The sequence below is a fragment of the Larimichthys crocea genome, chromosome XVIII (assembly GCF_000972845.2).
Source record: "Larimichthys crocea isolate SSNF chromosome XVIII, L_crocea_2.0, whole genome shotgun sequence".
NCBI lineage: Eukaryota > Metazoa > Chordata > Actinopteri > Sciaenidae > Larimichthys > Larimichthys crocea.
In genome coordinates, this window is record NC_040028.1 from 13206279 (window position 1) to 13217650 (window position 11372).

The 11372-nt window shown below is 41.8% G+C and overlaps 2 pseudogenes; one reads left to right on the forward strand and one right to left on the reverse strand.

The window, feature by feature from the left end:
* Positions 1-3052: 3052 nt before the first annotated feature.
* Positions 3053-4226, reverse strand: LOC113748187 (piggyBac transposable element-derived protein 4-like; annotated as a pseudogene).
* A 6165-nt stretch (positions 4227-10391) lies between these two features.
* On the forward strand, positions 10392-11061 carry LOC113748188 (gamma-crystallin M3-like; annotated as a pseudogene).
* The last annotated feature ends 311 nt before the right edge of the window (positions 11062-11372 follow it).

The following is an 11372-nucleotide window of genomic DNA, read 5'->3' on the forward strand; positions in this document are numbered from 1 at the left end:
TGATAGCATTTGCTATTTCCTCAAGCAACAATGGCTGCTCTAAAAGTGACTGAGCATCCAGGGAAAGCTTTGGGATATCGAGCAAATCAAGAAACGAGTGAATCTCTGATGAGCTACTATCTACCTCAGATTGATATAGAGTAGAATAATATTGTTTAAACTGGTCATCAATGACTCGAGGGCTGTGGGATATCAAGTCAGCACCTGTGTCGAGTCCTGGGATAATTTGTTCAGCTGACTGTTGTTTAAGTTGAAGTGCAAGGAGCCTCCCCGCTTTATCTCCATGTTCATAGTATACCTGTTTGGATTTAAAAATATTTTTTTCAGCTTTTTATGTCATGAGTGTATTAAACTTAGTTTGCAACAGTAATTTCTCCTTAAAGAGATCTGGCGTAGGTGAAAGAGCATAGTCAATACCTGCAATTTTGTCAGCCAGCTCTTTAAGTTGTCTGGAACGCTCCTTATCCCTGTGTGCCACATAAGAGATAACTTGGCCTCTAATGTAAGCTTTCATAGACTCCCACAAAACTTGATACATCCTGAGTGTCATTAATTTCCAAAAAGGAGGATCTGATTGTTGAGATATGTTCTACAATGATTACATAAAAGTAATTGGGGGTCTAGCCGCCAAGTTCGTTGGGGTGCTACATTGGCTGGAAAAATTATATCCAACTGCACTGGGCAGTGATCTGATAATACTATACTGTGAATTCACTGTTGGAAATTTAAGGTAGTAGTTGGTTATTGACAATAAAATAATCAATCCTGGAGTAACTGTGATACATGGGAGAGAAGAAGGAGAATTGCTTTGTAGTTGGATTTTTTATCTGCCAAGGGTCTGACAAGCCATAAGAGCGAAGGAAGGATTTAATAACCACTGCGGCTGACGAGAGAGTGTTGTTTGACCTTACACTTGATCTGTCTAGCTGGGCATGAAGGACACAGTTAAAGTCCCCATTCATTAAGTAAATTAGACAATAAAGAAATGGCACTATTAGGGTTATAGTAACAAATTGAGACTTAAACATCGAGTACTTACACTTACGTGGTGGAGAAAGATGAACAAAAAGAAAAATATTAACATTTTAAATAAGATATTCTCCACATGGTGTCAACATAAACCCTTCACATACTGTAGGAAGCTATGCATAATTATTCATCATAGATCCTCAGTCCAGGTTCTTTTTCTTTTTTTTAAAATCCCCATTTATATTCCTCAGACAACTCAAAAATGTTCTTAGCCTTGTCGATAGTCCACATAAAATGCATCCAACTGCAGTGTGGTAACCAGTCAACATATAAGTCAGCGTGTGCAGTCTACTGCAATGTTAATATGCAGCATAAGATACCTGTTATGGCCCTGTGAATTATCTGTTACTCTCCCTCCGTCTCTTGTGGGCGCAGATTGGTCTCGATGTAGTGCTTCGCCTTGACCAGGTCTTCAAAAGATACCTGTTCGCCAGTTGGGGTTGTAAATTCAGTGTAACTGGATACTGGTGACCATATTTTGCACCCTTTCACACCCTTTCACAATGCTATACTATACTATTATATACTACACTATACTATACTATATTATATTATACTATACCACGCAGTGGTTAGCACTGTCGCCTCACAGCAAGAAGATTCCTGGTTTGAACCTCGATTGCAGACTTTCTGTGTGGAGTTTGCATGTTCTCCACGGGTCTCTGTGGGTTCTCTCCAGGTATTCTGGCTTCCTCCCACAGTCCGCCAAAATACTTACGTTAAAGACCCTTTGACACATAAATGTGTGCATGAACATATCAAGCTATAAAAATCTTATAAATGATTATTTTTTTGATGTTTTTTAAAAATATTTTTTTAGATCAGTCCTAATCATACATATCAAATATTCATGACTTTCTTTTCAGTCCTAATCATACATATCAAATATTCATGACTTTCTTTTATTTTGAACCCTTAAATGGCCAAGTGTTTGTCATGATGCACCTCAATTTTTTGGTCTAAAAACGCAAAAAATGACTTATTTTTAATATACTTCATGCAAACTGGATTATTAATGTTTTGATTATTGCATCTTGGTGTATGTCAAAGATTAGCAGCAATATTTATTTATATGCATTATTTATTTTTGTTTATTTATTTTTTTTGTAGTGTCATATTTCGTAAAATACTTACGTTAAAGACCCTTTCGACACATAAATGTGTGCATGAACATATCAAGCTATAAAAATCTTTATAAAATCTTAATATTTTTTAAACCAGCATCAGTCCTAATCATATATCAAATATTAATGTTTTTTTTTAACCCTTTTTGTGCTGTAACAAAAAACCTCACATATTGACATTTCCACTATTTATTATAACATACAACATAAAACGGATCAAGAACAATATGAATAACAATAATAAACAACAACAATCTAACATAACAGTACACAACATTTCATGGGAGGCAGGGGCTGCAGATTGTGCAGTAATGTTCCTTGAACAGTGGTTGAGCACATTTTGAGTGCACACTGCCTCCTTGCCCTGGAGGTGCGGGGGGTGGTTCCTGTGGTGCGCTGAGCCCACTTGGGCCTTAGCCTCTAAGACGAGGCTGGCCGGACCTGGTGCTTTAGGGAGGCGCTGTCTCCGTGCCATTTATGGGACTATCAGCGCCTTCCCCAGCTCCTCAAGCAAGACCCTACATTTGTATGACTTTCCCTGATTTCACGTGGGATTGATGGCTTTCCATATGATGTACCTGTTCAGGGCACTGATGTCCACTACATTGAAGAAGATCACCAAGGGCCACCGTCTGGTCCTCCTTCTGCAAGAGTATGTTGCGATCATCTACAAAACAAAAAAAGGAAATAAGGAAAAAAGGAACAGATTCAGAACAAAGATAATGAAACCCTTTTTTAAACATAAGAAATGCTGAATAGTACAACATTTCAGACATATAACATAGCACATAAATTCTGAATAATAATAAAAATAAAATAATAATAACACGTGTGTGTGTTTATGGATTGCGTAAACATACCTCATTCATTGTGTCCACTCCCTCTGTTATAATCGAGGATTATGGTCGGCTTCCTTTTCTCCCCACTGGAGATTTCCGGTGCTTTGTGCTCATCAGAAGCACATTTTTGCCTCGCCTCGGGCAGTACGACACCACGGTGTGTGTCGCTGTGAATCCAAAGACGGAGGAGCGGGCCTCTCTCCCTCTTATCCTCAGGGGCTCTGGGGGAAGCTCCGGTCTGTTTTTTTGGAGCATGGCAACCAGGGCAATCTTTCTCTGTTGCAGCTACTCTGCCAGCCCGTAGGAGGAAAAAAAACTGTAACATGTGACAGTCGCTCCACTCAGGCCCTCCGTCATCTCTAAGATAACCCTCCGCCCTTGGTTGCGCTCTACAGGTGCACCAGCTGATCTCCCGGTGTAGACCGCAACCCTCCAGGCGTAGGATGTCTCCACGTCACATGTTACCCACATTTTCAGGCCATACTGGCCCGGCTTCATGGGCATGTACTGCCTAATGTTACACCGTCCCCGGTAGGGCACCAGTTACTCATCAACGCAGACATCAGTTCCAGGGTTGAACATGAGCGGGAGCCAGGCTATCGACAGGTCCCACAACTCCCTAATCGTGGCCAGCTTGTCTTCTGCCCGGCGCCGCGGTCTGGACAGGTGGTCATCAAAACGCAGGACCCTGTTGATCATAATGAACATTTTCCGTGACATGGTCGCCTGGAAAATGGGCTGTCCGGACTCGGTATCCCAAAGGCTGAGGGTGGCTTCGCCATGGGACCTGTACATGCCAGCCCAAAGAAGGTAGCCCGATGTATGCCCGAATTGTGGTGGCATCCAGGTCCGTCCATCCGTGGATCGTTCTCCTCCCATGTAGGTTCGTGTAGCGCACGACAAGATTTCTCATCTTCATGGTACAAAATAAATCAAAGCTTTGACCCAGCTCCCCAACTCTGGACACCGCATAGCAGGTGGGTCCTGGGGTGTTTCCTGTAGGCTGGTACTGGAGCGTCCTGGCATTCATGGGCGCCCATTGGATTTCACCATTTCTGAACCTCCACGACTCGTCCGCTGGGGCTGGTGGATCTGCTTCCCCACTGTCTGTTGAGTCGGTGGAGCTGGTGTCGGATGAGTCAGCCCCCGGGAGGAATTCCTGATCTTCCTCCGCAGTATCCGTATCACTCTCCGAGGTTACGGATGCGTCCGATTTGTGATCCATGGGATCCATTATCGCTGCAAGCGTTTCTGCTGTATTGTAATGTTTCGCCATCATGCCAAATGAGAAATGAGAAGCTCTGGTCCTCTTTTGCGCTTATGTGTAACGTGCTGCAGGTGTGTAAACAAAATCACGACCTGTTTTGGTACTCTAACTTTCATGTACTGGGAAAGGTACTGTGTTTTGTTAATTTCAAAGTTGTGCAGGACCCCTTGGTAGATGTGTGTTTTACATTTTATTTATTAACAAAAAATGTTGTGGTGCTTTGAACATTTGCATAAAAAATGCAAATGAAAGGGGTGGTCGGGGGCGTAGTGGGCTAAGCGCATCTGGCCCGGTTCGAGTCCCGCATCGGACGGCCATTTACTGCGTGTCACTTCCCCTCTCACTGCCCTCTGCTTCCTGTCTATCTTCAGCTGTACTATCATTAAAGGCCTAAAAAAGATTTAAAAATTTTTTTAAAAATACACATGAAACAGAGGATATGGAAAAGTAATGAAAAATGCCACTTCAAAGCTCACTGCGCTTTGGGCTTTGGGTCCTAAGGTAATGCAACGTGTATGCCGTGGACACGTGCGTGCGCACACACTTGTGCTGAGGGAGGAGTAGGGATGGGAATTGATAAGATTTTTACGATTCCGATTCTATTATCGATTCTGCTTAACGATTCGATTCTTTATCGATTTTCTTATCGATTCTCATTTGGGAAAAAAAGGAGAACAGTTTGATCAGCATCATCTCAAGGAGGTAGTGAACTCGAGCGAGTACTAGTACAGCTGCCAGCCTCTGAGCCAGCCAGACTCTTTCTCTCGTCATGGTCATCTTCTAAATGTAATGCAGAAGGCATTCGTTTAATGTAACTGTTATAGCATGTTTAACAAAGAAGTACATCGCGCTACATGGTAGGCAGTGTGTTATTTACCTTCCGTACCTTCCATAGTAACCACAGAGGTGGTCATAGCCTGGCTGCTGCCTCTGCTGCTAGGTTGAGATTCATCTCCAGTCCGAAGCGTGTCAAAAACACGACATTTATTTAAAAATATGGCATGTTGTGTGCGCAAATGTTTCTGCATGTTTGTCGTGTTCCCTCCCGACGCTGTTATCTCCACTTTGCAATGATGAAGTCGCCCTGTTGCCATCTGTTTTGGTAAAATGCAGCCAAACTTTGGGGCGTTTGAACCGAGTGGGTGACATTGTTTACTACTGATTGCACTGCATGTGCGAAACTTGCGTAAGTTACGTGACGTAATTTGTTGTGCTTGCTGGAATCGATAAGAGAATCATTAGATAAACTGCCAAACGAAATGGAATTGAAACACAACAAGAAATGGTCTGATTCCCATCCCTGGGGGGGGGGGTTTGTAGTGCCAGTGCCCTTGAGGTGTCTGCACATAAATGCATAGTCACATACTAATGCTGATACTATTATATAATATGGTTTACATCAAGATACTTGTTTGGTCAATTCCTGACTCTGAGGTTATTTGGATCTTGATGCCGCTGTCAGATGTGTTGATGTTTAAGATGTGATGTAGGTTGAGGGGGTTTTATATGGTTTCTTTTAACTGGATAGATAAGAGGTCAGGTCAAAGGTTAAGGCCCATAGGTGGGGTATCCTGGGAAAGGAATTTCTCTTATCTATCTGTCCCTCTGACTCGCTTATTTTATTGCATGTCTTGGGGTGAGTTATTTTGATTGTAATGGAAGTGCTTGTCCCACATAGATCAGGAGAGTCTCATCATTCGGCCAAGGGCTCTCCAAGTAACGTTTTCCTTGTTACGATACTGAATTTATTGTAATAAATTTGTTATACAACTAAGACAGTGTCGGCAGAGTTTTTCTTTAAACATCTTCAACTGCATCGCCACTGAATATATGACACCCTCTATCGGAAAAAGCAGTATTTTCCTCCCTTTGACATAACCCGCAATAAGTTTTAAGGCCGTAAAACCCCTAACCACACACTTTTATACACCTTTTTACGCACATTTTGTACAGTACTCCCTTACTTAATCAGGACGCAAAACACATGTGCGGTTCTCCCTTACACGAGACTCACACCGAACGCGTCCCGGCGTCAACTCACACCGGACGCGGATCAGCCGCGGAACGGAAGCGGAGCGAGCCGGCCGTATTCACCGAGATCACGCGAGAATCCTGAACATACCCGAGACCCCGCGATAAACTGTGAAAAAAAACAACAATAAACAGCTGACTTTGCTTCTCCGGGGGGGGAGATTATAAAAAGCATCTGTTGTGTCATAAAGGATTGTGTGTTGTTCCACTTCAACAATTAGTCTCTCGTTGAGACCCTTTGATCGATCTTTGATCACCTGGGCCACGGTCAGACGTCACGTTGATGTGAAGTTGTAAAAAGCACATGAACTGTGTATTGTGTTTTATTTTGAAGGGGGGCGGAAGTTTATTATGTTGATTCTGTGTCGGATTTCCTGTCTGGTGCGCAGTGGTCTGTTGAAATTTACGAGGTTCAGCCGCGGCTCGCGGAAGAAATAGAAATCTTGCGAAAAAGCTCGCGGCGTGGCGCGGAGAGCCGCTTCTGGGACGCTTCTGATCCGCGTCTGATCGCGCCCGGTGTGAGTGCTCTCATTGACTAGACTGGATTCTATTTGCTACGGTGACCGCGGCGGTGCCGTTCCGCTTCCGTTCCGCGTCCGGTGTGAGTTGGCCTTTAGCCAATTTAGGACGCAGAACACAATGCGCACTCATACTGTACAGTACGCTGTAAAAAAAAGCATGCAAAATTACACTAAAAAAATCCACGAAACAGTGAGTCCGCAAAAAGTGAACCGCGTTATAGCGAGGAACAACTGTATAGCAAAAATGAAGTCACCACAAGGAAACAGCTCAACGCACACTTAAAGCCCCAGGCCCAAATGCAGAGGCGGTCCTGGCACATTTACGCCCTGGGCGAACTTAACATTAACTACAGGTGTGAAGTGCAATCCACAACTTGACTTTTCTAGCCTTTTTTGATGCAAAATCATCATCATACGAAATCTGTTGTGCAACTGTATAATTGATGCGGATGATGGCAAGTCAGAGAGACGCTCCTGTGACATTATTAAAAAGCAATCACATGTAGCTTACAAAATGTCATGTCAACGTATATTAGAAGTAGTTTAAGTTAGCATAAGTGTACAGTAATAAAAAATTCCACAACAAACACAAACCAGACTATGTTGCCTATGGGTGAAATTAGTTGCATGACATGATGTCAATTCTAATAGTTGCTAGTTCAGCAAAACTAAATACGACCAAATACAGTCATCCTCTGTGGCTAATAGCAACATATTACCAAGAGGCTAATAAATAGCCTATAGCTGCTGTCACTCACAGAAATCTGCATACCTTTATCTTTGGCCGTTTCTCCTCTTTCTCTTTTTCTCCGTTGTCAAACTGGGTTTTGGTTTTTTACTTTGGTCCATGATGAAGACTCGACATCATTAACCACTATACCTTTGCCAACACCGTCGGTCCGTCAATCAACCGGAGTCACGTGAGGTCACATAGATGACTGAACAGATTATTATTATTATTTAAATTTTTCACATAACCCAATTAATTACATGTAGATATATGGGTCTATGTTAATTCAATGAATGAAATACAATTTATTTGGAAGCAGTTTGTGTTGTGTGGCCTGTGTTGTGGTGATTCAAACCACCCCGAATTCTGTAGACCTGATGTAGAGCAGAGAGATATTGAGTTTAAAGAGACAAAGACATTACTCCATTTCACCTGTTGCAAGAGGGAGAACACAGCTTTGACAGACTCCGCAGTCGTTCACCATCACACCCAGCTGAGTTCTGAGCCTCTCAGGCTCCAGCTAGTTTTATTAATTAACACAAGCGGTTACATATTTGTTATTATCTTCATACAGGGTAGTCTGCTGAGTGCAGCCGACGCCTGGGTGTATGTGTGGCCCTTTTCTCGGACCATCGTGTCCTGAGTACACTCTGTGCCTAGATTCAGTTGCTTTGTAACAGTTTCTAGTTGTGCTCACACACAGACCTCAGGCGTAGGCTTGCACTCAGACACAAACAGCAACTTCTGCAAAAACACTCTGCTGATTATACAACATTCTTAAAAGCAATAGTTCAACATAATCACACAGTTTAATATCTTTAAATGATTATTAGGCACTTCTTAAAATCAATAGTTCAACATAATCACACAGTTTAATATCTTTAAATGATTATAGGCACTTCAGATAATATAACCACACTAGTTACACAACACTCAAAAGCAATATACTCTGTGTGACCTATAACTTACCAGATACATTTAACACACGTCATTTTATATCAAACATTATTATACATTTCCACACCTGCCACCTGGGATCAGTCTATCCCTCGCTCCCTCTTCTGACACACGCACAACCTGTATGACTCTCAGCAGTAATGAGGGCGCCCAGTCCACTAACTTGACGTGGAAATGAGCGGTATAGAAAACTACGAGTTTTTTTTTTTTTTCTTTTTATTACTTTACGAGTTTTTTTTTTTTTTTTGTTTTTTTCAGGGCGCTCTGCGCCCTCACATAGATTGGCACCCTGGGCAGTCGCCCACATTGCCCATAGCAAAAACCGGCCCTGCTCAAATGAAGCGGAGAATGAGAATATGCATGTTTTATACTTTGTATTTGAGCAGGATCAAAAATAGTGGTTTTAATGGGTTTCAATGCACACATTTATGTGCGTAGGGTCTTAAACGCTAGCATTTTAGTTCACGTTACTTACATTTGGCTAAAAATAAAAAAACGATAAAAAAATTCAAGAACATGCAAAAATACACAACCTGGCAGATTTTCAACATTATGCATACAGAAATTATAAAAAAATATGGTAGAAATTAAAATCAAAAAACACATAAATGTGCTTAGGGTCTTTAGAGGGTTATTTTATAGTGGTGTGTCGGTCGTGAATGTATTGTTCAATATGAACTTATCTTTTATATGAATCAGGAGTAATGAATAGTCTCAGTTAGTGATTCGTTCATTTTCATGCAGTACATTCCCTCTCCGCAAAGCAGCTGCATGGCAGCTCAGGCTGTGTGAAGAGCAGTAAGCACAGGTGAATGAACGAAATGACTCAAAGAAAGATAAGTTCGTAATGAATAGTCTCAGTTAGTGATTCGTTCATTTTCATGCAGTACATTCCCTCTCCACAAAGCAGCTGCATGGCAGCTCAGGCTGTGTGAAGAGCAGTAAGCACAGGTGAATGAACGACATGACTCAAAGAAAGATAAGTTCATTTTACCATCTGAAAGTAAGTGATTTGAGTCAGTTAAAAGACTAGAACTTCCCAACACTAGCACTTAACAGGTATATTGGTGACTGTAAGGTGTCTTTCAATGTGGAAGAAAATGTATGGCTATGCTGTACCATACCATGCTATACAATAGCAGAGACAATTACATTATACCATACAATACTATACTATGCTATACTATACTATTATAGTATAGTATAGTATTAGTATATTATACTATATCACTATACTTTGTTATTTTCATTTATTTATCCAGGTACATTCACATATTTTTCATTATATGTGAAAGATTTACCACTACCATAACACAAATATATTTTAAATAAAGATGATCTATATTTTCACCATTTTCATCATTGTAAACACAGTTGTGATGTCACAAAATAAACATTATGACATACACATAATTACTCACATGACCAATAAAAGCACACATCATGCCATGACAATGGTTATGCCCCCGTTTTGTCACCTGAATGCAAGAAGTGAGATGACAGAATGACTCTTGTATGGCGGGACACATTTTGAACAGACAGAAGGTAAGTTACAATATATACAGAAGTAAAAATAGATAAAAGAGCTACCAAGTGTGCATCGTTGGTGGCCCTACTAAACGGTGAAGGGAAGAGGGATGTGTGCGATATTTATTAACTGTTTGGTGAAAAAGGGGAGGCTTTGTGTGTCCATATGTGCTTTGTTTATGTGTGTGTGCACTGACTACAGTCAATGACAGAGCCTTTATATCACATAGGGGTTTTAACAATGGGGTCCCACTGACTCTGTAAGGTTTGGTCGTGTCTGGTCAGGTATAAAGCCAGGGTTACACCAAACAGGACAGCAGTGCAGCAGTAACAACACCAACAGCAGCAGCTCACCTACAGCACAACATGACCACCACTGAAATGGGCATGGGGGTGCTTTCATTTCAAACACAAATTACAAATTTCATGAGTGTTTATTTATAGAGAACATACATGTTGTCAGTGCTTCTTCAGTCAATTACAGCATCTCTCATTTTCAGGTCACTTCTACAGGACAGGAACTTCCAGGGTCGCTCCTGGGAGTGCATGAGCGACTGCTCTGACTTTTCCTCCTACCTGAGCAGATGCCACTCCTGCAGGGTGCAGAGTGGCTGCTTCATGGTCTACGACCATCCCAACTACATGGGAAACCAGTATTTCATGAGGAGGGGCGACTATGCTGACTACATGGATGTGGGGATGGAACGTGGTATCAGGTCTTGCCGTATGATCCCCATGGTAGGTAAAAAAGACATCTGCCTATACAGTTGACATCCCTTACAAAACTTGATATGCAGACATTGATTTATTTCTCTTTTCAAAACAGTACAGAGGCCAGTACAGGATGAGGATTACGAGGGGAACTTCGGTGGTCAGATGTATGAGATGATGGACGGACTGTGACAACATCATGGACCGTTACCGTATGAACAACTGCATGTCCTGCAACGTGATGGACGCCCTGGCTGATGTAGAGCAGCCCCACTACAGAGGCAGGATGATGTACTTCAGGCCTGGAGAGTACGGAACTTCATGAACATGGGCTGGAGCGGCTCCAGGTCATGGCATGAGGCGTATCATGGACATGTGGTAGACAATTTCATTTGAAATAAAAATGAAAGATAAAACAGAAAGTGAGCCTGTGACTGTTTTCGTTCTTCCAACATTACAAAAATATAAATGTAATACATTGAATAAACATGTAGATTACTCAAGAGCATCAAAAGAGGTGTCCAAACCAAGCACTACACTGTTTACTTTGTTTTGCATATAAGAAAGAAACAAATTCTTCAGATTCTTACCTTTCTGCCACTGTCTTGTAGATGTTTTATGACCTAATTGAAACTG